This window comes from Bos mutus, chromosome 27 (assembly GCF_027580195.1).
Source record: "Bos mutus isolate GX-2022 chromosome 27, NWIPB_WYAK_1.1, whole genome shotgun sequence".
Classification (NCBI taxonomy): Eukaryota; Metazoa; Chordata; class Mammalia; order Artiodactyla; family Bovidae; genus Bos; species Bos mutus.
Window position 1 is genome coordinate 26,677,636 of NC_091643.1, and position 26,124 is coordinate 26,703,759.

Sequence of the window (26,124 nt, forward strand, 5' to 3'; positions counted from 1 at the left end):
TCGAGTCGGTGATGCCATCCAGCCATCTCATCCTCTGTCATCCCCTTCTTCTCCTGCCCCCAATCCCTCCCAGCATCAGAGTCTTTTCCAATGAGTCAAGTCTTTGCATGAGGTGGCCAAAGTACTGGAGTTTCAGCTTTAGCATCATTCCTTCCAAAGAACACCCAGGACTGATCTTCTTTAGAATGGACTGGTTGAATCTCCTTGCAGTCCAAGGGACTCTCAAGAGTCTTCTCCAACACCACAGTTCAAAAGCATCAATTCTTTGGCACTCAGCTTTCTTCACAGTCCAACTCTCACAACCATATATGACCACTGGAAAAACCATAGCCTTGACCAGATGGACCTTTGCTGGCAAAGTAATGTCTCTGCTTTTGAATATGCTATCTAGGTTGGTCATAACTTTCCTTCCAAGGAGTAAGCATCTTTTAACTTCATGGCTGCAGTCACCATCTGCAGTGATTTTGGAGCCCAGAAAAATAAAGTCTGACACTGTTTCCACTGTTTCCCATCTATTTCCCATGAAGTGATGGGACCAGATGCCATGATCTTTGTTTTCTGAATATTGAGCTTTAAACCAACCTTTTCACTCTCCTCTTTCACTTTCATCAAGAGGCTTTTGAGTCCCTCTTCACTTTCTGCCATAAGGGTGGTGTCATCTGCATATCTGAGGTTATTGATATTTCTCCCGGCAATCTTGATTCCAGCTTGTGCTTCTTCCAGCCCAGCATTTCTCATGATGTACTCTGCATATACTAGATTAGATAAATTGCAATTACATGGAACACTTATGTGGCATACTTTGTGCTAGACTCTATGGTAGGCAAATTTGAGAACTCCCATTGTATCTTCACCATAAGTCTCTTAAACAGATTGGAAAATGGAAATGGAGAAGAGTGAAATAACTCACTTAATTTCATGCATTTAAAAATTGTGGGATCTAAATTTCTGATGTCAGATGCTACATTTGAGTGTCTTCAGCAATCTGTTCTTTCCTGTCTCCTTGTATTTGAACCAGATTCTCTTTATGCTTAAAACATGGTTTCATCCTCCTTCTCCACCTCCTAATCCCCTCTGAAACTTGGAGAGATTCCACCTTCTTCAGGAAGCCATCACTACATCTCTGAATTAGAGGGCCGTGTTTCCATGGCACCCTCTTCCTATCTCTAAATCACATTTCACTTTTTAAATTTCTTTTCCTCCCCATTGCAACATGTGCGCTCTGTATGCTTTAACACCTGGCAGAGGGTTTGGTGTGGAGTAGACCCTAAGTATATATTTGTTGATTGATTTAAGGTTATTGTAGCAGTAGCTAGCTGTTATGCTTCATCCATGTTCTTTTTTTCACTTGCTGACATTTTTCTTGAGTTTCTAAGTAATTTGCGCCCTGTTTCTAGTAAGACACTCTTCAGAATTCTTGAAATCCTCATCAAACATCATGAATTTTGCTTCTCTGTCCTCTGGCAACTTCCATGTAAGAAATATATAGAAACATTCATAGCCTTGGGTATTTCTACACTTCCACAAAATACCCTTTTAGGGCTAAATAATGGAACTTCATTTTCAAAGTCTTTGTTGGAATTTTTACACGATCAAAGGCTACTTGATATAATCAAGTTGTATTTAACTACTTGGCTTCACATTTGATTTTCTTCTTTCCTATTTTTAATCAGCTTCTCAGAAGAAAAGGAAAACATTCTTTCAGGCTATTACCAAAACATAGATGATTCAAAAGTGAATTTCAGATTTGTGAGTCCCTAATACAAGGCTTGTTTTTGGCTCAGCTTGGGGCAAAAATCAATGAAAAACTGTCCAGTTTTTAATAGAGTAGGGCTGTAAAACATAATTCAATGAATATAACAACTAGATTTGAATTTTATATTATATAATGGGTGGTGTAAAGGATGAAGGAAAAGAAAAGAGAAATGGGGCAAAGGAAATGGAGAAAAAGAGAAAAGATAAGAAAAAGAAAGAGGAATAAGTGAGGACGGTTGAATAGAGAGAGAAAAAGTCAGAGGAAGAGAGAAGAGGGGTGCAGGCAGGATGCTGAGAATAAGGTGCCAGATGATTGATTGGTCAGTATCTCAAGTGTGAGGAAATGGCCTCTGGTGTTGACTTGGCCCCTGGCCTGCAGTCTATTACATATATTCCCACTCTGCTTTGAAATGATTCATTCTGGCCCATATTCACAGATAATTCACTGCTCTTCATTCTTTAAATTTCAGAGATGCTACCCTGAGTGGGATGTCATAATAATCCCACAGAGTATAAATTAGTCATGAGCAGCAGTGTCAGTGATGAAACATTAATTTGAGGTCCAAGTGAAATCAAAGGAAAGGTTAGATCTACCTAGGTACATGAGGCTTCCTATTCTGACTCAGAGACCCTTACAGTTGGAGTTCATTGATCATTTGGAAAAGAAGCCATCTCTAAATTCAGTACATATCTGAAAAGCATAAATGAAATGACATTTCTACAAATTGCTGCCAGTAAAATGCTGAATGAACATCGAGAGAATTAATGTGCCTTCAACAGTGAGAAGTGCAACCTTCACTGTCCTGAGGATCAGGCCTAAATAGGGGTTATTTCAGCTGTGCGACTGGTGGTTGTGTTTCTTGAGTTATGGTTGATTGCTAAGTCACTGTCCTTGCAAATTATTCTGGCAGCATACCGTGCAGTGACAGGCTGAATCTAACCCATCTATCATGCTACAGGGCCCAATTTTCCTTTCTGATTTTCTTGGCAGACTTTGGGTTCCCTTAAGAAAACTATAGCACTTGCTATTCTTGGGAGATTATTAGAGGTAGGTAGTCAATCTAGTTATCCCTGAGATATCTGAGAGTACGCCATTTACGTGCTTGAAATTTTTTATTTCCTTCATTTGGAAGAGTAAGATCGAAGTAGCAAGAATAGATGTGTGGTGATGAATTTTGGTGGTGTTATTTATTTTATGAACATTAGATAACTACATTATAAGCATATATACTTAAACATATTCTAGAAATCTATTTACTTATATTCTAACTATATATTCTTCTCATATATATGTTCTCATGTATATTCGAATGACCTAAGTATACTGTGCTTCCAGTAACTACAGGGATAGGTAATGTAGTAGCAAGAGCATGATCTTTGGAATTGGCTAGATGAAGAATGTGAGGCTAAGTGATTTCTCTACAAATATAGTGCCAGAGGTGAAGAGCTGCAATTTTTTCTTGGAATTTGTGTGTGCGTGCTCAGTTGCTCAGTTTTGTCCAACTCTTTGTGACCCATGGACTGTAGCCCACCAGGCTCCTCTGTCCCTGGAATTTTCCTGACAGTACTTGAGTGGGTTGCCATTTCCTTCTCCAGGGGGTTTTCCTGACTCAGGTATCAAACCTGAGTCTCCAACATATCTTGGAATATCTGGATTTGAAACTAATATTCTAAAGTACTTTATCATTACACCTCTTCGCTTATAAATTTATCTATTTTAGAAGCCAATTCTGAAGATTTTGAAGGCTATGGAAAAATTAAAAATAATATTTGCAAAGGATATAAAATAATGACTAACACACAGGGGACATTCAATATGTAATAGTTTTCCTTATTATTGTTCTATTATATATTTTTTAAAGAATAAAGTTGGAAGAAAAAGCTTCTGAGTGAATAGTGATATCATACAAAATTGATGATTTAAAGCAGCTGATTTTATTTTCTTGGGCTCCAAAATCACTATGGATAGTGACTATAGCCACAAAATTACTAGATGCTTGTTCCTCAGAAAAGCTATGACAAACCTTGACAGCATATTATAAAGCGGAGACATCACTTTGCTGACATAGGTCCATTTAGGCAAAGCTATGGTTTTTCCAGTAGTCATATGCGGATGTAAGAGCTGTACCATAAAGAAAGCTGAGTGTTGAAGAACTCATGCTTTCAAACTGTGATTCTAGAGAAGACTCTTGAGACTCCCTTGAGAATTTCAACAACAAAAACAAAGCTGATCAGGCTATTTTAGCTTCATTTATTCACAATTCTAATACATTTTCCTATCTAGGTTCTGAGTCCACTGATAAGAAGCAGCAAATTAAGACTGTTAAAAAAAAAAACAATAATTATGAGACTTGATAGTTGAAAGCATGAAAAAGACAAAATTGTAAAATTAAGCACATGAACTAAAACATAACAGAACAAAACCAAAATCAGCCTACTGGGATTATTTCATTTAGGAGGACAGTAAAATCGTTAGTTCAGTTGGTCTCGAGGAATACTTTGATATAACAATTTGCATTGATTAATCATCTGTAGCTTTTCTTATAGTGTGGTATGCTGCTAATGACTTATTTCTGCTTTCATGTGTCTGGAAAACTATAATTCACCTTCATTTCTAAAGGATATTTTTACTGAACAGAGGAGTTTAGGTTGATTTTTTTCCGTCTATTTTCAAGATTTTGCTCCACAGGCTTCTCACTTGCACTTTTCAGTGAGAAATCCGCTGTCACCCTTATCTTTGTTCCTCTGTACATTGTGGATAATTCTTATTGACCTGCTTTCAGGTTTGCTACCATTTTCTTCTGCAGTATCTAATCTGCTATTACTCCCTTCTGGTGTATTTTTATCCCTAGAAGTTCAATTTTGGCCTTTTAAGTAGCTCTCATGGCTCTACTCAACTTTTTAAACATACGGAATGAAAAGATAATAACTATTTCAATGTTCTTTCCTAGTAATTATAACATCTACATAACTTCTGGGTTGGTTTCAACTAATTTGATTTTTGTCTTCATTATAAGATGTATTTTTGTGTTTCGTTGCCTACCTGGTGATTTTTGATTGAATGTTAGATGTTGTAAATTTTATCTTTTAGGGTACTGTATAATTTTATCACTACTTTTGAACTTTGTCCTGGGACACAGTTACTTTGTTTAAAAAAGGTTTATTCTTTTCAGATCATGCTTTCAAGACTTGTTATATGAAAACAGAGCAATGCTTCAGATCAGATCAGTCGCTCAGTTGTGTCCGACTCTTTGCGACCCCATGAATCGCAGCACTCCAGGCCTCCCTGTCCATCACCAACTCCAGGAGTTCACTCAGACTCACGTCCATCGAGTCAGTGATGCCATTCACCCATCTCATCCTTTGTCGTCCCCTTCTCCTCCTGCCCCCAATCCCTCCCAGCATCACAGTCTTTTCCAATGAGTCAACTCTTCGCATGAGGTGGCCAAAGTACTGGAGTTTCAGCTTTACCATCATTCCTTCCAAAGAAATCCCAGGGCTGATCTCCTTTAGAATGAACTGGTTGGATCTCCTTGCAGTCCAAGGGACTCTCAAGAGTCTTCTCCAACACCACAGTTCAAAAGCATCAATTCTTTGGTGCTCAGCCTTCTTCACAGTCCAACTCTCACATCGACACCCGTTACTGAGACACGACCCTCTCAGTTTTCTATCAAATGATCTATAAGTCATGAGTTTTCTAGTCTAGTTGGTAGGAAAAGACAATGTTCTCAATGATTTTCCCTCGAATCATTTGTTTTTAATTGGAGGATAATTGCTTTACAGAATTTTGTGGTTTTCTGTCATATATCAGCAACAATCAGCCGTAGGTACACCCATGCCCCTCCCTTCTCCCCTCTGCCTCCCCATCCCACCCCTCTAGATTGTCACAGAGCCCCTGTTTGAGTTCCCTGAGTCATACAGCAAATTCCCATTGGCTATCTAATTTACATATGATAATGTAAGTTTCCACGTTACTCTTTCCATACATCTCACTCTCTCCCTCCTCCCCTTCCGCCGTGTCCATGTCTCTTCTCTATGTCTGTTTCTCCACCACCTAAATTCTTTGGGGTAGTTCTTTTCTCTTAAGTCATGTAATTTCCTTACATGAATGCACTAATCAGTATTCTGCTGAATACTCTAGGGGTGTGCATGCATGCCAGGTCACCTCATTTGTGTCTGACTCTTTGCAACGCTATGGACTGTATACTGCCAGGCTTCTCTGTCCGTTGGATTCTCCAGGTAAGAATACTGGAGTGGGTTGCCATGCCCTCCACCAAGGGATCTTCCTGACCCAGGGATTGAACCTGCATGTCTTATGTTTCCTGCATCGGCAGGTGGGTTCTTCAGCACGCGTGTCACCTGGGAAGCCCGAGTATGTGTATAGCGTCCTTCAACCCTTAACTCCGAGGCTAACAAACTTCTGTGAGGGCCATTAATAGCCATTTATGTCTTGAAGCACATACAATAACCACCTTGTAGCTCAGTACTTTTTACTTTTTAAAATGAAGCATCAAGAATAACTATTGCTGACCTGCATTCTGTGGCCTTCACAGGTTCCAGAGAGATTTCATCTGTGCTTTTTCTTCCAAAGTTTATGCAGAGATTATCAGCACATGTGTATGTGGAACTGGTTTTTTCTTGAAACCAGTTGACAGAGAAACCAGTATCCATGATTGGGGGAAGAAGAGGAAACTATTTATGTCATCTAGAATTATCTGCCAGTGTTACTGAGGAGTACTTTGGACATTGTAGGCCAGTGTAGCTGTCTACCTGACTCACCCACCATCAGTTAAATAGTGAACAATTCTGTTGTTTTTCATGATGTGAAGTATTTGATATTAATTGCCTTTTAGACATACTCCCAATCTCCTTGTATCTAGAATAATAGGTGCAGTGTTTCTGTTAGTTTATAAATAAATTCATGTGAAGTTGTTACTATCTATTCATGAAGACAATGCATGGGGAATATTTATTGCATGCTATCTAACATAGATGATTAGTCCCACTAGTGGATTTGGAATGCTGTGTGGACAGAGACTGCATCTTTATTCCTTTCGGTAGTCTAGTTATTGGTAATAACTTTATTACAGTGAAGAGCTTCCCTGGTGGCTCAGATGGTAAAGAATCTGCCTGCAATGGGGGAGATGCAGGTTTGATCCCTGGGTTGGGAAGATCACCTGGAGAAGAGAATGGCTACCCACTGTAGTATTCTTGCCTGGAGAATCCCTTGCACAGAGGAGCCTGGTGGGCTGCAGTCCATGGGGTTGTAAAGAGTTGGACATGACTGAGTGACTAACTCAACACACAGTACCGTGAACAGATACATCTGTGGATTGTGGGCACACCCAAGCAGGATATCAATGCTGGTAATGTTTCTTGAAAGAAATACCAAACATTACACCTACATATTATTAAGGAGTAGGACTAAATATGTAATTGCTGGGCCCAAAGACAAATTAAGAACTGATGCTTCATTCAAAGCATTGGAAGCCCTTCACTGGGAGGACTGATGCTGAAGCTGAAGCTCCAATACTCTGCCCATCTGATGTGAAGAGCTGACTCATTGAAAAAGACCCCAATGCTGGGAAAGATTGAGGGCAGGAGGTGAAGGGGGTGACAGAGGATGAGATGGTTGAATGGCATCACTGACTCGATGGACATGAGTTTGAGTGGAAGATAAGGAAGCCTGGAGTGCTGCAGTTTGTGGGGTCCTAAAGAGTTGGAGAAGGCGATGGCACCCCACTCCAGTACTCTTGCCTGGAAAATCCCATGGACGGAGGAGCCTGGAAGGCTACAGTCCATGGGGTTGCTGAGGGTCGGACACGACTAAGCGACTTCACTTTCACTTTTCACTTTCATGCATTGGAGAAGGAAATGGCAACCCACTCCAGTGTTCTTGCCTGGAGAATCCCAGGGACGGGGGAGCCTGGTGGGCTGCCGTCTATGGAGTCGCACAGAGTCGGACACGACTGAAGTGACTTAGCAAAGAGTTGGACATGGCTTAGTAACTGAACAACAACTATGAGGACAAATGGAAAAGTAAGTCAGCTTGTTAAAAAACAAATATGAAGAATTTCAAGACAGTGACAGTAAAGCATTAAGCCGAGTGCTGGGCTCTATGTGACTGTACATGTCACACACCTTTGAAACCAGCCCTGTTAAGGACTGTAGGAAATAGAACCCAGTTTCAAGTGCAAAGAACAAAGACAAACGGAACAGTGCCACTCAAGGTGTTCAGATGTCTAGGGCTGGAGAACTCAGTATTTTTTCCAAAGAAGAAACCTATTAAGGTTAGTTTGAAAAGAGTGATTGCTATATGCTATATACCACTGGTCTAATTAAATTTGCTATACTTAATCCTATCATTATGAAAAGTTAGTAGTTGAAGTCTTAGACTTTAAAAGGAAAACTGTAGATATTGTAAGGACAAGCACTGAGCTTTGTATTTGGAGAAACATTGACCCAATATTTCACTGCCGATTGAACATGCTGTGGCTGTTTGAGCACCTTGAATTAGTAGCATTACTTTTATACTTCAGTTTTGAATACTTCCAAAGTTATGCAAAAACTTAAAGCCTTAAGCTTAAATGAAATACTGTGGTTAAAACTATTAACTTGAACGTGTAAAACTAAGCTGCTTAAAATATCTCATAAGAAATATATTTGCTTTGGGGGAGCTGAATAATTTTCTGGGAACACATCTTTCATTTGATTGATTTAAAAAAAGCATTCATATATGAATTAATATGCCATAAAATTTTGATTTACAATTTCTAAAAGCCAGAGTAATACCATCTACAAAACTGTCAAGATGCATTTTGGGCTGTCCTTCTCCTTCCATTTTTTTTTTCCTTCTTTTCTTTCAAAGGATTTAAATGCAATTGGGATTATAAAAATCACATTAAGATTGAAAGACTGTAGAATAAGTTTCACCTGGGGTGCTTGTTAAAAAATGCAATTTCTGGGGTTTCATTTCAAATCTGTTCAGTGAGACTCTGCAGGCAGACTCCAAGAATCTGCATTTTTTACGCTTTCCAGATGTTTCTTATGCACACTAAAGTTTGAAGACCACTGCCCTCAAATTTTAATTGTCATTAAAAAGAACTTTTAATGGATACAGCCATCATTTCATATTATTGATTGATAGAATCTGCTGTAAGTATACAATCACCAAAATACATAGCCTTATGCACTGAAATATACAGATGTGTTGCCTTGCTGGAGAGAAGGAAAGTCAGACCTCTTGACTGCGTCATGTCTTAAGCTCAGCTGTGATATTTGATGACTGGCTAAACCTAAAAGCCAGCAAAATGTGTGTCTTCGGTCCCCACCCATCCTCTGACACCACCTCACTGTCTTGAGGTTAATCTGTATATAGGAATGCTTTATTCCTGCTGCCTGAATTTCTATAGAAAGACATGGGTTACAAAGTCAGGCGCTGCAGACTTCTGTAGGCTTCTCATCCAAAGAGTCAGTGACATAGTGCTGGATCAGGCAGCGCTCACCACTGATTTAATTTGATCTTTCCAGGGAGGATTAAAAATATTGTTCTCACCCCAGTGAAAATGCTGCTGCTAAGTTTCAATATGTCAGAAGCTTTTTCATTTTTCCAACGCCAGTGCTGGCTAGGATGGTAAGTGACAACGCTGCCCTATTTGCATTATCTTCCTTAGCCTGCACATTTTTCAACCGTGTCAAAGAAGAGGTGATTTGAAGGGAAACTCATGGAGAATATAAGAAGGGCTCTCAGCCCGTGCTCTGCAGGATGGGGAACAGAGCTGAACGTGCCTGCAGAGATGAGTAAAGCCTTTTATTGTGGGCACCTGCCCCTCACCGCCATGCGATTTTGTACACTCCCAGCAATGCCACCACTTTGCCTTGAAATTGGAGGCCTCGGTTATGAATTTTATAACAGTCTTCAAAAGTGGGGCTTCACTTAGTGTGTGCCTAATTTAGAGATAATTAATATTGTATCGATCATGTCATGTTTGTAAAAACCCTGTACTCATCAAAGTGTCTGCAGACACATTGTTTCATTTAATTCTTGCCCAAATCCTCTTAGGTATACAAAGCAGATACTATTATCCATGTCACAGAAGAGGAAATAGAGACTCAAAAGCTAATTAGTGGGGTCAGCATTGGGCCCTCAATTTAAAAAAAAAAATTTTTTTTGTCCATTTTTGCTGTTCTTCCAGTTGATTTTTTTGTTTTTTTGCTGTTTTGATCCTCATTGCACTGTACATGCTTAGTCGCCCTGTAGGATGTGGGATCCTAATTCCCCAATCAGGGATCTAACCCATGTTCCCTACATTGAAAGGCAGATCCCCAACCACCGGGCCACCAGGGAAGTCCCTGGTGGGGACTTCAATTTTTGAACTTTGAGATTAAAAAATAACTCATATCTCTGGGAAGAAAATAGTTGTACATGGTACATCTGGTTTCTTTTTTTTTTTTTATTTTATTTTTTTTAAATTTTATTTTATTTTTAAACTTTACATAATTGTATTAGTTTTGCCAAATATCAAAATGAATCCGCCACAGGTATACCTGTGTTCCCCATCCTGAACCCACCTCCCTCCTCCCTCCCCATACCATCCCTCTGGGTCCTCCCAGTGCACTAGCCCCAAGCATCCAGTATCGTGCATCGAACCTGGACTGGCAACTCATTTCATACATGATATTTTACATGTTTCAATGCCATTCTCCCAAAGCTTCCCACCCTCTCCCTCTCCCACAGAGTCCATAAGACTAAAAAGTGTGTTTTTTTTGGTTTTGTTTGTTTCCTTAGGTCATGCTGTTAGTGTACTGTTGGCTCTGTTCAGCTCTGAGGATCGAGACAGTGTCACTGCTTCTCACTCTAGGGGTTATGAGTGATATTCTTCCAGAATTTAAAAAATGGATTGTGGTTATAAGTGTGTCCTGAGGTGCAACGTTCATTGCTCTCATTTGTTATAAGTACATTATCAGCATATTATTAGCCATTATGTTCCAAGACTCGATGGACATGAACTTGAGCAAACTCCAGGAGATAGTGAAGGACAGTGAAGCCTGGCATGCTGCAGTCCATGGGGTCGCAGAGTCAGACATGACTTAGCAATGAACAACATGCTCCAAGATGCAAAATGACATGTGGATTTTTAAAAGTCCTACCTGCTGATCTGATTGGCTAGTATTCCAGGCCTCCTCTGTTTATAGCTCTGTAACCTCTGGGATATTCTGACAGACCCTAGTATGTTTCTTGTCCAGAGTATAAAATAGTGACAGTACAGGCTGCTGTGTCAGATCTTATTAGGCATTAAAATTCGAATACCTCACGCTTGTGACAAAGATGATAACAGGCATTGAAAATTCCACAATAGGAATCTATTCTCACAAGGAAGATTGTAATGAGCATGGGAAGAGCTGCAGAGGGAACCCATTCTCATTATGTTCTGAAGCCCAATTTCCTGCCTTCAGCATGAACTGTGGTGTCTGGGCTCCTTAATCAAGAATGTTCCATTTGAGGAAATAACACATCTAGCAGAAAACATAAATTCCGCTTCTGAGCACCTATCCTATAGGAGAAACTGTTTCTTCATTCAATTAACCAAACTGTAATTAAAAGAAAAAACAACTCATTTAAGAAGCCTCATTACAGAAGATAAATGTGTGTTTGTGTGTGTATTATGATTGTGACTAATTAAAAATTAACTGATTTAGTACATTTGAGGCAAAAAAGTGTTCCCATCACCTTCCTCTAATTGCAGTATTTACCAAGGACCTGGACTGTACGCTTTCTGCCCAGATGATTTTGCTGTGTGATCATAATGCTCCTTCTGTGATTAGAGAGAGTTCATAAGTATTGAAACAAAAACTATCTTGTTAGCTTTCTTGTTGTTGTTAAGACTGCTTTAGGTATTTTACATTTTTCATTTCTGTCTTAAAAAGGATTTACTGCTACGAATCATGGCTTACATCACTCCAGGCAATAGTAAGGCATATTGTCTTTTCTATTTTACTCTCACTGTGATTTGAAAGTGGGCCCACCAGATGTGCTGCTAAGTTAGTTGGTGTCCTTTTGAATCTACCAGCATGGGTATGTTTTCCGATTACAAATGTGATAAAGTATTAAAAAACGCAACCAATGACAAACCCAACAGGCAATGCCAAACCGAAGGAAATTCTGTCTGTCCCACAACTTCAGAAGTTGGCTCTTTGCCACACCTTCTGGGAAGATAGGACTTCCCTGGGAGCTCTGTCGTTAAAGAATCCACCTGAGATGCAGGAAGTCTGGATCAATCCCTGGGTTGGGAAGATCCTCTGGAGAAGGAAATGGCAACCCACTCCAGTACTCTTGCCTGGGAAATCCATTGGACAGGAACCTGGTGGACTACAGTCCATGGTGTCGCAAGAGTCCTACACAACTTAGTGACTAAACCACCACCAGGACAGATGATGCAAGTCAGAGCAGAGCCTCTTTGAAGTTCTCTGGACATAACGGATAATGAAGGGTCACAAAGCGAGATCATGGATATCTCAGATACTACAGATCCTGATGTTATGAAAGGAGTATTTCATCCAAGCATGGCTAAGAAGACTAAATCTGAGTTGGCAGTTTTAGAAATCCCATCTCATGTATGTTGTCTTTTCTGACATGTTTTCCAAAACTGGAATATTTCTGCTGACTAGTTTCCAAGGCTTCCTCTCTTTAGACTATTCTTCATTGACTGCACATTCCCAGTGTATCCTTACTAAAATGTGAGCTAATGTAGGTATTTTTCTCTAGTACACGCAGCTCTCAGTATAACTTCTGTGTAAGTATTTATTGAGGACAAAAGGCATGAAGAGGGCAGACGACTGGAGCTCGGGAAAGAACTGGTGCTGGCTGTTGAGTTAGGGAGTGTGAGGAGGAGGAAAAGGGCTTTGAGCACAAGGTGAGTGAGACAGCATGCATGGGCTGAAGAGAGAAGCATGGAAGCTTCGAAAGAGAGGTTTGGTTTAGGGTGCTGAAATTTGCATAAATTGCACAGGCCTGGGAAGGGTGACAACAGGAGGTGGGCAGAATGGGATATTTGGGTGGAAAATAGCATTTAGAAATTGGCTCATCCCTTAGCTATAGTGGAGGGCACGCCCTCTGCCACATCACTGGGAGGTCACTGGATCCATGGATCTTGAGTAGTCCTGTTCATATGATGTGATTCTATGGCTTTTCCTGATTATTGATCTCCAGAGTTCTAAAAGCCAAGAGAGATAGAGGTCACAGTGAAATCAATATTTCCATTATGAGATAAGAAAACCTCGTAAGGGGAACCTACACAGATGAATTTGTATACAACCAAACCTAGACTTAAGAATCTTTTGAAGATAATACTGGGATTATGTCTCAGTTTTTAAGCTTCTTTTTTTTTTTCTATTATATTTATTATGTTGAAACACAGTAGTTGTTTCCTGTTAGCTAATATAAATAACATAAATAACACTGTCAAACAACAAGTTGGAAGTGCTGACAATTCTAATTTCACTTTGATTTATATTTGCTCTCCACTGTTTTATCCCTCCTTGAAATAAAAGTGAACAATAGTATGTTATAAATATAGAATTAACAGATATTGAAATCATCTTTTCAACTGCTATCATTTAGAGTGAAATTAAATGATCAGATAGTTATTTTGTCAGTTACTGGCAAAATTGTTTAAGAGCCCAAGAATCGTGACAATTAATCCATACATTGTCTATTGAATCCTATCAAAGGCTTGATTTTATTCAAAGGGAGGAAAAGAAAAATAAAGAGCATTAGGGAGGGAGGAAAGAAATGAAGAGAACAGTAGAGTCACTGCAATAAATTCACTTTATTCCATTCTGTACATGCCCTGAATTAGTAGGGACTAATAATACACTGATTTGTCTGCAGTAACATAGCATTCTGTACTTTAACCCAACCTTAAATTATACACGCTCTTCTACTACCACTAATTATAACTAGTGTGAAATAGGAACAGTTGAGCTCAGCACCTTTCTGTGGCTTTTAAACCTTGGGAGTTGTTCTTACTTTGACTTAATGTAATAACCTTAATTCATCTTTGGTGTTCTTACTCAACCAGTGGAAGCACAAGTATTCACCTGGAAACCTCAGGGAAGATCTAATTGGAGACATGCCTATACTTCTTTTTTTTAGTTGAAAAATTGGAAACATTATCTCCTATATTGATAAATCTATATTCAGTTCATACTGATTGATGTTCAGTGAACATAAAATTGATCGGTTTATCTTTGTAGCATTAAAAAACCTTGTTATTCTGTTCTTCCAATTTCCAGTTTTATTTTGAAGGTAGACAAAGAGCATTTTCTTCCTTTTTAAAAAAATATTTGAGTTTAGTAACTTTCAAGGCCCTAAGTTTATTGGCATAATTTAATGGAAAAATTTATGCTTCAAAGCATTCATTTTTCTTCCTAAGCTTTGTGGTTTCCAATTTCTCAACTGCTAGGTGGCTTTTAGTTTACAGGGCAGAACAGAATCTTCTCAACTTTTAAATTCCCTTAATAAACTATAAGCCAAGGACACGATCTCATCCTTATTCATGTCTTTGTGATTATTGAAGTGCAGTTACTCTTACATGTATTTATCTTAATAGTAAGCTTAAGCATAAATAGTCCTCTTTTTTTGACTAATTTGTTCCAAAATTTTATTAAGCCTGAGTGCAAATAAAACAACAGTTAAACAATAGATTTTTTTTCAAATTAAACTTTTATTTTGTATTGGAATATAGCTGATTAACAATGTTGTGATAGCTTCCGGTATACAACAGAGCAACTCAACCGTACATACACGTGTCCATTTTCTCCCAAACACCCTCCCATCCAGGCTGCCACATCACATTGAGCAGAGTTCCCTGTGCTCTACAGGAGGTCCTTGTGGGTTATCCATTTTCAATATAGCAGTGTGTACCCATCCTCCCCGACACCCTAATTATCCCTTCCCCTCATTTTTCTCCCAGGTGGCCATAAGCTCCATTTCTGTTTCGTAGGATCTTCCTGACCCAGGGTTTGAACCCAGGTCTTCTGCATTGCAGGAGGATTTTTTACCAGCTGAGCCACCAGGGAAGACCTTCTTCCTCTTTAATACCAGCCAAACGTCATGGCATGGTCTGGATATTCTATAATTTACCACATAGTACAAAGATTAACCTGAAGTTATTTTGTTGTCAATGACAGGAAGGTCATTTAAGTTAATATTTGCAACTTTACAGTATATACATGATAAAATATGATTTGGGGCAGGATTCTGGTTGATGTGTTGCCTCTCTGTTGCATGGTATGATATACTTCCAAGTTGGAATTATCCTTAAATTTTAAGACTTCATCTTAAAGATAAGAAAATAAGAATTAGTTTAGGAAGAATAGATGGTTTGCATGGCTATTTCATGGCAGAAACAGTTTTCAACCCCAGGTTGATTTATCTGTGGTCCTATGTCAGATGAAAGTCTTTTTGATAACTCAGAAAATATTAAGACTCCAGCTCCAAGGAATATTTGATTTCTATTTTGAAATGTACACCACTTTAGCCGGGCTACTCTAGAGGTGCTATATATGCCGTCTTCTGCCTGTCACTGCTACCTTAGATTCGAGTGGATTGTGTTCATAATAACTACATTTCTTCCAGAAGCCAATTTTTTAAAAAAATATAATACAGGCCATGGTTCCATCCAGTTTTGAAGCATGCTGATTGTAGGTAGCTATATTTATTATAACAATTGAAAGGAGAACACCATGAAAATAAAAGTCTTCCGTAAGTAGGACACTATTTCATCTGATTTAGAATTGTGTAAGTTGAAAGCAAAAATAACAGAAAGATCTCTCTAACCTTTCTAAAAAGAAGTCCTAGAAAAGAATGAGTTCTTTTTTTCCCCAATGATTTCTAAGTAATGACTCTAAATATGCATGTGATTTTAGAACATATAAGAATATTCCTAGTATTTTGTTGTTGTTGTTCAGTCGCTAAATTATGTCTAACCCCATGGATGCCCCTCTTTTGGGCCAGCATCACATTTTATTTCTTTTACTTTTTGTTCTTTTCCCTTTAAGATGGGTGAAAAGAAGACCTGTACAATATTTCATGCTTGTACCAAGATACATGTACTTTTCCCCTCGCCTTTTTCCAAGACAGTATATTGTTCTGTAGGAGTTAGGGTGGTGCAGAAAGTGGAAAGGAAAAAGAAAGACCTGATCCTTGTTTATTTGTCTGCTGCTTTTGACTTTAGTGAGATGTGAAATCACTCTCGGGCTTTAGTGTTCAGAAGCATCATCTGGGCCTTGTTAAAAGCATGTTCCTAGATCTGGCTCTCCGAGGTCTGTTCTTTCTGGAAATGTGCTGGATGATCATGCCCGTGGCTCCCGGACCTTCTAAAGAGTGCCGTCTGAGAGTCTGAGTGCCCTTAGAAAGGAGGGAGGTTGCTGGAGGTGCTTTCGTGACTCTTTCCGTGCCCAGTGACAGTGTTCTCAGTGACTTGGAATTTCATATTTTTCCTTTTTTTCTTCAGATGTTAAATCTTTGTGGGTGAATCTTTAAAAGATGACTGGGAAAAAATGCAAATATATTGAGCATTCACACGTCAAAGAAGATTTCTTGGCAATCCAAGAGGAGATTCAGAATGCAAGTTTTTTTTTTTTTTCCCTCCCATTCTGTCCACTGTGGAGGACACCCAGCGGCTGCTGGCGGTACTGCATGAGGAGAAATACCCTAGTCTTTCCTTCTACACCTCAGTCTCTTGTCTGGGTTTGCCATTTGCTGAATCCAGTCAGAGGTAAGCAGCTTCTGAACCAGCTGAGCCCCGGAAACACAGATGGCAGGAGTCACGGGCTGGGATACAGAGCAAAGCCTGCGAAGACAGAGAGAGAGAGGCACAAACTGAATCTGAGGGCCAACAGGCCAGGACCTGGCGGATCTTCTTGGCCTGAGAGAGAATGGGGCCTCCCAGGTGCCTCAGTGGTAGAGAATCCCCCTGCCGATGCAGGAGATGCAGGAGAAGTGGGTTCCATACCTGGGTCAGGAAGATCCTCTGGGGGAGGAAATGGCAACCCATTCCAGTATTCTTGCCTGGGGAATCCCATGGACAGAGGAGCCTGGCGGGTTATAATCCATTGGGGTCGCAAAAAGTCAGACACTCCTGAGCGACTGAGGACACACACTGAGAGAGAATCAGGACAAGCACATCGTCTAGAGTGAGTGCACAGGGAAAGCAAAGCCCCAGGGATCTGAAGATCCAAGTCCATCCAAAGTAGTGGAGGCTGGGCACTGTTCTCAGTGTCAGAACTGAAGACCACCCACAGGGGCTCTTTCTATTGCAGTAGTCTGAGATTCCCAGAAGAGCAAGAACTTCGTCATGGGGTGGCCTCATTCCACCTGAGCAATGAGGCAGGCATTTTTGAGCAGAAATGGCTCGGCTCAGACATCAAGCAGAGACGATGCCTCAGCAGTGCCATGCCTGGCACCCCCACTCCCCCCCGTCCCCAGTTCCCGTCTGGGGTCTATTTGGAATGTCTGGCTCTCATTGCCAGTGTGATTGGAATGCAGCAGAAAGCTAGGACTGGCTCCCTTGGAGACGTTAAAAAAATAAGCTACCAACAATTGCATTAACTGTGTAAGAATAAAAAAATTAGGGCAGTTGGGCCTTGGTGACTGTTTATTTTCTATGGAGTAATAAACTCTGTTCGTGTTTTTAGACTGTCCTCTGGACAATAAAAGAGTAAATTTGCAGTCAAGTAAATTTGCAAGAATTTGGACCATTTCTTTCCAAGTACCAGGCTCTTTAAGGGCCAGCATCAAATGAAATTTGGGATGTATGCATGAAGCTAAGTGACTATTACAAAAGTCATCGTCTGCACGAGGCTCCATAAATTCAGACCATGGAGAGCTGTCTAAAGGGATTTGCACTTTCCCTTCACATGGACTTGAAAGGTGCCTTACTAGTCTGCAGCCAGTCCAGAGGCCCCGGCTGGAGCAGACAAGCTGTGTGCGGCCAACACCTGGCCACCGACTTTCCCAGGAACCCTGAGGACTTCTGATGCGACAATTAGGAACTGGCCCACATAACATTTCCTGAGAGTAAGCTTGGTTTTAACTTCATTTCTTGGTTAAGAAGTTCTTGTGTTTCAGACAGGTGTAACCTTTCCCTTTTGCTTCCTGATGAAGGACATGTGCGAGATATTCTGGCTAACTTTGGGAGATCGGTCATTGGTTTTTTGTCAGCCTTGTTTTTTAAAAAATCTACATATTGCTTCCCCTGTTCAATCCATCAGTTTACACTTGAAAAGGTCATGTTTCTCTCAGCAGGAAACCTTGGAGAAATCCTTCGCTATGATTTATCTTATGTTACATGCCCTGATAAGAGATTCCTAGGAAGCAAGGCCTATTAGTTCCTGGTATGTTCATTCCCCCAATGTCCAGTGTGAAATAAATACCGATGGTTGAGTTTGGCGTATTCTCTTGGATGATCTAAAGGGGGTGAAGGGAATGGCAGTTTTCACGCAGTGGCTTATATGGTTCAGACAGGTGAGTTACAAGAGTCTCCCCTTGTAGGTGCTAGAATGTCAGCGATAGCTCTTACATTCAAATGTGCCCCTCCAATATTTGGTATAAAGATAAGCATGCGTCCAAATATTTAGTATTTTATCATCTTCACAGTCTATGGTGGTTTTAAAAACCTATTAGTATGTTACAAACAATAACCCTTTTCTTAGCCCTTTTCCCACTAAACTTCTTCAGGATGTTAATCATTACTGACATGATAAAGAAAGTCTAGATACCATTTTTAAAAACCACTGCATTTCAAAATAATATTCAGTGAATTTCAGAGCAATTAAATGTCTACAGTATTCAACTCTGAACTATTTTCAGTGGAAAGGCCAGGCAGCTCGAGGGGAAAAGCCAAATATGAAGTTAAATAGTTTGTTTTCATGGGATGACATTTTGAGGGAGACCGGTTTTGAGAGACAAATCATATACGATTTGTCTGTGATAAGGACAAAATCAGTTATTATATACAAAACATTTATGACACCAATTCAATTGTAAAATATCATTATTTTCCCCATTCTGTATCTCAGAAGTTTAAAATATATCAAGTGTATTTATTTGGTTCCCTCTAAATAAGTAAACCAGGGCTTCCCTCATAGCTCAGTTGGTAAAGAATCTGCCTGCAATGCAGGAGACCTGGTTTCAATCCCTGGGTTGGGAAGATCCCCTGGAGAAGGAAATGGCAACACACTCTAGTATTCTTGCCTGGGAATCCCATGGACAGAGTAGCCTGGCGGGCTACAGTCCATGTGTCGAAAGAGCCAACAGCAACTAAGCCACCACCAAATAAGTGAAAAATATTAGTCACTCAGTCATGTCTGACTCTTTGTGACCCTATGGACTGTAGCCTGCCAGGTTCCTCTGTCTCTGGAATTTTCCAGGCAAGAATGTTGGAGTGGGTTGCCATTTCCTTCTCCAGGGGATCTTTCCAACTGAGATTTAATGTGAGTCTCCTTCATGGCACGCAAAGTCTTTAATTCTTATCTCAAATGTTAATTTCAGCCAAGAACATTTACTCAAGAAACACTGTATGTCTCCAATGTATAAAGTCCTAGGTTGGTTGCTAAGAATGCAACAGTAAACAAGACAGAAAGTCCTCCTCTCAGAATGCCCAAGTGTGGTGGGTTTCCTGGCACTAAATTCTGCTAGTGGGACTCTAGAGAAGCTTATTAAGGGGTAGAAGATAGTTGTTTAAAATCAAGTTCAGGTGTGCATGGTACACCTAAACACATTTCTGCCCTGGCTTTCGTCTTGAGTGGTTTCTCCAGTTGCACAGGTAGGTTTGACCTGCTCCCCCTAGAGTCTTTCCCCACAGCTGGCTTTAAACAAGGCATGAAGTTGTAAGGCTGTTTTGCACTCAGCTTGATCTTAAGTCTGTAATAAGGGCTTCAATATAAGAACTAGAACTAAAACTAGAACCTGAATCTTACCCCTGGGGCTAAAACCATCAGTGTTAATAAGCCGTATAAATTACACTGAAGGACTGGAGAAAGAAACGGAAGGAAATCAGATTACCGTATCATGAGGCCTGGTAATCAGGGCATTTTGGCTTCATGTGGTCAGTGTTGCTGGGACGCTTATGCTTATGTAATCCTCACTCATGGCTGTTCCTCTTTACTCTGTAGACCAGCACCTATATGTCTTAGTTATTATTGTTTTTATTTGTAGATTTTATGTTAGTATTGCTTCCTTAACCATGACAATAACTGAAGAGGATATCAGGATCTGTTAATAACTGATACTTAGAGCTTATCATTTTCAAAATATATTTTTAAAATTATTTAACTATAAGGAAAATTTGCTAGAAAGTTTTCAGATTAGTTTGCACTTTAGGAAAATTATTTGGTCCTCTGAATGATAGGAGGGAAATTTCTTCTTATTCTCAGACAATTAAAAAGTATATTGTTATTTATGCTTATTATGCTGAACTAAATATAAGGGGAAGAAGTCTTTTATTACCTAGTAATTTATGGACTTTGAAATAGATTCTGAAGTAGCTTTAGGGGTATCACCTTGGTTGGTTTATTGATATTTGATGATGCTGACTACCTTTCTCTGAGGAAAATCATTTGACCTTCTCTCCTCATTTCCCACCCCACCCTTCCTTGAAGGTCACATGGTGTAATAGAATAAAGATTGGAATAGTGTCTGGAACCTTGCATTTTAGTCTGATCTATATATTTGCTTATTGAAAATCTATAAAAATCTTTGATTTAAATCTCCCCATTGAGAGCCCAGTCTGTGATGCTCTGTTATGACCTAGGGGATGGGATGGGGAGTGGGGTGGGAGGGAGACTCGAGAGGGAAGGGATATGTATTTTTATATATATATACATATATATATATATATAATGACTGATTCACACTGGCAGAAGCCAACACAACCTTGTAAAGCAATTATCTTCCAATTAAAAAAATAATTTAAAAAATTTCCCTATTGTTGCACTGAAACCTAGAGTACAAACTCATGCAACTCACAAAGTCTCAAATGGGAGAACTGATATATGTGAAAAGATTTCTAACCCTACAGAATATTTAATATACGACTGAAGTGACTTAGCAGCAGCAGCAAGGTATTATAATCACTAGACTCTGGCCTAATACAAGGTAATCTCTACATGTGGACAAATATCCATATGGTGCAAAAAAGTGCACAGCAGCAGTTTTCTCTGTCTGCTGTTTCCCAGTTTTTCAGTCTCCCAATTTCACATCCCGGAGGCAGCTGCTCTTCCTGGTAAGTTCTGGAGACCCTCTGGGGACACTGACAAAGCAAGAGATTTTCCTAAGCACATTTAATAGACCTAGGGCCTACTTCTAGGAGAATACACTTTTGTATTTAGTAGGTCATAGTTCTCAGTGTGTGATATTGCTCAAGATTTAAGGAATGCATCAGAATCATTTTTCCTGTTTCAAGTAGGAAAGAGTAGAAAGCCGCCTGCTGTGAGCTTGCTGAACCGGTGTATTTCTCAGGTATGTGTTGAAGTTCATGGAGCACCACCTAAAGAGATGGAAGTAATGCTACACGGGAATATGGCCTTTCAGCAACACACACAATTTCACACCACACGTTATTAGTTCTTGTAAAAGCTGCTGCCTCTCTCTCTCTTCTCTAGGTCACTGGATGACGGCTTTGGCAGAAACAAATAGCAGGTGGGATGACACGTATTTGTGGATTTTAGGTTAGAGCTTGACTTTAGCATATTGCTGTGTCTCTTTTTCCAGACTTGCCTTCCTTTCAGGGGCTCGACACCTCTTGTTAACATAATGATTAGATTCAAGGCCTGCAATTTAGCCAAAATGGAGTCACGGGTCAGTGGGCCCCTATTATCACAGCTGGGGTTGCAGTCCCATGTCGACTGTTCCAGAACAGCGAGTGTATTCATCTCAGCTGTGCCATCCTGGGCAATGTCAAACACCCCTCACATTCTTTCCCAGGGGGCTGGTTCTCTTAGGTTTCTTTGTTTTTTTTTTTTTTATTTCAGAGTCCATGAGGGATGTGTCAAATGTCTCCTATATCTTTTACCCTTTAATTTGTCCATTTTTTGCCTTAGAGGTCAATTCCAACTGGCTATGATCCTAACAGCTGAATATGACCAGGGGCCAGGTTTAGAGGGACCAAGAGGGGAAATTTGAAAGGGCAATATTTTCACTGCCCATCAGTAAGAGTCAATTGTATTCATCATTACTTCTCATAAAATTCTACTTCAAACAATGAAGAAAGCCTCTCTCTAAAATGTTTATGTCACCTAAGGCTGGCAGAGACACTTGCTTGGGATTTTGGCCTTGAAAACTAGCTCATCTTTGGAAAAAAAATTAAGTCTTGCTGATGAACAAGTAAAAAAAAAAAGGATAATCAAGTTCATTATTTCAACACAAATAACAGGGAATTAAAAACTCTGCAGACCTTTGGATAGACTTAGAAATCTTAGGGTTGCAGGTATTGGCCCAAGATAATATTTTGCTAAAGTATTATGTCTCTTTTCTTGAGAATCAACATTCTGAAATTATCATATGGTGAAAGAATTCCCAATAGAGAAACTTAAAACAGTATGAGCACAAAATATGGTTGAGAGCCTAAGGTCTTGATTGAAACTGTGAGTAATTTTTCAGTTTATGAAAACCAATAAAGTAGCAGAGTGATTGTGAAAACATTTCACACATATTAAATTAATGGGTACGGTATGATTGACTTCCATTTATTATCCAACAATCACTAGAGAATTTTCAGACTCTCCTTATGTAGTTTCAGAAACGTGACTGGAATTAATTTTACTTTGATACAGACATGATGTACACCGAGTTAAATTTTTCCTCTCTAGTTGGCTATTCATCGCCATAGTGATTCCATAATTCTGAGATGATGACTTCTGCCCTCTTTACTTGTCTGGCATCATCTTGGCTTCAGAGACATAAAATAACTTGGACTTTTGAGATGAATAGTGTTGGTCCATTTGAGTAGCTATTTCTCTACCATCTTTTCAAATAGATAAGGTTGTATTGCTTTAGTTCCATTGTAATGCCCTTCTGACCCTCCTGCACATAGATACTGCTGTGCTGTTTTAAGGAATAGTATTATAATGCTTCCACATAATTTTGCCTTTTTCAAAGCTGTATTCCAGATATCTTTACTCTTTCTTGTTCATCCTCATCCATTCAATGCTACTTCCGTTTTTTCTTCCCAACTTCCATCTGGTTTCTTATGTTAAAACTATCTCATTCAGAATAAACAAAATTGTGATACTGCTACACTTCATAAATGGATACAAAGTTTATCAGGGATTTGTGGAAGAGAAACAAAAATAATGATAAAATATATTGTTTATTTAATGCTGACTGTCAGACAGACACACATTATCCCCTTTAATTTTTTTCAACAATCCGGTGTGACAGATGACATATTGATTTTAAAGGGAAGCTAGGTAGCTCATCAGGGTTACACAGATAATAAGTAGGAAGTTAGAACCCAAGAACCCATACTTTGGGTACCATGCTATACTGTACTTATTGACCTGTGTTTCGAAGAATATCAAATAATGAGGGATCTAAGTATGGAATATTTGTCTATAAATAACTTCTATGATCTGTGCCATGTTGAATAATCTTTCCTGAAGAATTCCATGGACAGAGAAGCCTGGCGGGCTACAGTTCATGGGATTGCTAAGAGTTGGACACAACTGAGTGACTAACACAAGGTCATGAATATTTTCCCCTATGTTTTCTTCTATAACAGATTTTCCCAAACTGTCTTGGTTTATGGAACCTTTAATATGTTAGTAATTTTTTTCAGAGAGCTCCTAGGCCAAAAGAAACACCTAACAATTCTGTTTATTAAGTAGGTAGGTTCAAACAACTTAGAGCTTCGCAGGTTCATTGGTAAAGAATCCTCCTGCCAGTGCAGGAGACATAGGAGACACAGATTTGATCCCTGGGTTGGGAAGATCCCCGTAGGAGGAAATGATAACCCACTCTTACATGGGAAATCTTATGGACAGAGGAACCTGGCAGGCTCCATAGAGTCACAAAGAGTCAGACATGACTTACTGACTTAACATGCATGAACCAAACAATAAGGATTTATGTTCCAAATCGTGTGTGTGTGTGTGTGTGTGTGTGTGGTACACTCAGTTGCTCAGTGGTATCTGACTCTTTACGATCCTGTGGACTGCAGCCTGCCAGGCTCTTCTGTCCATGGGATTCCTCAGGCAAGAATACTGGAATGGGTTCCCATTTCCTCCTCCAGGGGGTCTTCCCTGACCCAGAGATTGAACCTACATCTCCTGCGTCTCTTGCATTGGCAGGTGGATTCTTTACCACCACACCACCTGGGAAGCCCATGTCCTAAATCATAATATATGTTTGAAGCAATAATATAAATTAACTAAAAGAAAAATAGTATTTCTATTTTATTCTTCAATACCCTAATTATTTACTAGTGGGGTATATGCCTATTACCATTCAGAACTCCTCAAATCTTGGAAACTTATTGGACACCATAAGTTTCATACTCTATCCATGTTAATTTTCACACAATACTTATGTTTTTTGTTGTTCTTTCTTTTAAAAAATATTTATTTGGCTATGCTGAGTCTTAGTTGTGGCATGCAAATTTTTAGTTGCAGCATGTGGGATCCAGTTCCCTGACCAGGGGTTGAACCTAGGTCCCCTGCACTGGGAGCACAGAGTCTTAGCCACTGGCCCACCAGGGAAGTCCCAGTAGCTACCACCGAGCACCTGGTTTTGCAAAGGTATGGGTGGAATAAAATGTAGCACAATGTAACACTGAGAACATGAGTACCTTGAGTAGTTTGTGAAGGGCCTGACAGAAGTCTGTATTACTGTTTCTCTCACCAATGTGAAATATCTGATGGCATTTGAGTTTGCTGCACCCCCCCCCCAAGGCACCTTGACAGACAATCTAATTCTAGAAGTTTTATTGTTTAACATTTCACATTTATGTTTATGCTGCTAAGTCACTTCAGTCATGTCTGACTCCGTGCGACCCCATAGACAGCAGCCCACCAGGCTCCCCTGTCCCTGGGATTCTCCAGGCAAGAACACTGGAGTGGGTTGCCATTTCCTTCTCCAATGCAGGAAAGTGAAAAGTGAAAGTGAAGTCGATTAGTCGTGTCCAACCCTTAGCATGGACTGCAGCCCACCAGGCTCCTCCGTCCACGGGATTTTCTAGGCAAGAGTACTGGAGTGGGGTGCCATTGCCTTCTCTGATTTATGTTTATAATCCCTCTCAAATTAATCTTTGTGCACAGTGTGAGGTGGGTACCACAGTTCTTTTTTATTCTTGCTCTTTAAGACTGTCCTGACTTTTTGTCCTGTTTTTGATCCTTTGCATCTGCACATACATTTCAAGATTCATGTGTGATATTCCACTGTAGAAACACCTCTTCTTTCCAGGGCAGTGAGACCTGTCTGTGACTGTTGTCAGGTTATATGTCTGGGGGAAGGAAGGGGATTTCATTTGTGCTTTCATACATTCCCTTTCTCCCCTTTGTGGTGATAGCTCTGCTCCTTCAGTGTGTTTGACGGCAGTGTAGGGAGGAGGAAAATGGAAAACATCTGAATTAACCAAGAAGGATGCAGTCTTCTTGTGGGCTGGTTATGGCTCTTCATCATGTCTCAGTGAGTGTTGGTTGGGCTTTGGGGCACATGGGTAGAAGGTACCTAAAAGCTGGTTCTTGCACTGGGACGTGTGTATGGACTCTCCAGAGGCCACCTGGGGAGGAGGACCTCCTGTCTGAAATTCTCTATGCTCCCCTCCACCTCGGCATATTCTGCTGCTCTTATTTTTACCTCTCCCTACACACCACTATCATCTTGGTGCCGGAATCCTTTATCTAAAGGAATGTCTTGAGTGGAATGTTGGCAAGAATCCTTAAACCCAGCTACTTAGTATGGCTCTATCTTTCTCACAGAGTTCTCACACTGTCCTGTCATCTCCCTCTACTCTTAGATTCTCTTTTCCCAAACAGGATAACATGGAGATGACTGGCAAATACACTGGCTGAGCAACGTGTGTCCAGAGAATAAGATGCCAGTTTCCTCTTCTTGCCTGCATCACTGTTTTCATGGGTGATGCTCAGTCTCTGCCTTTGTGGTGGAAGAAGGTGAAGAATTTCTCCACAAGCACTTTATTTTAACGACAAGTTCCAGTGACAAGTTCATGCCATCACCTTTATTGACTGTACAATGGTGGTTGTTGTTGGGGCCATTCTGAGCAGGCATTTCTCAGTAAATTAGGCAAACTGTTGGCAGAATTTGAACTCTGTGTGGCCACTAGTGACTTTGGTTTTTAGTTTTGTGTC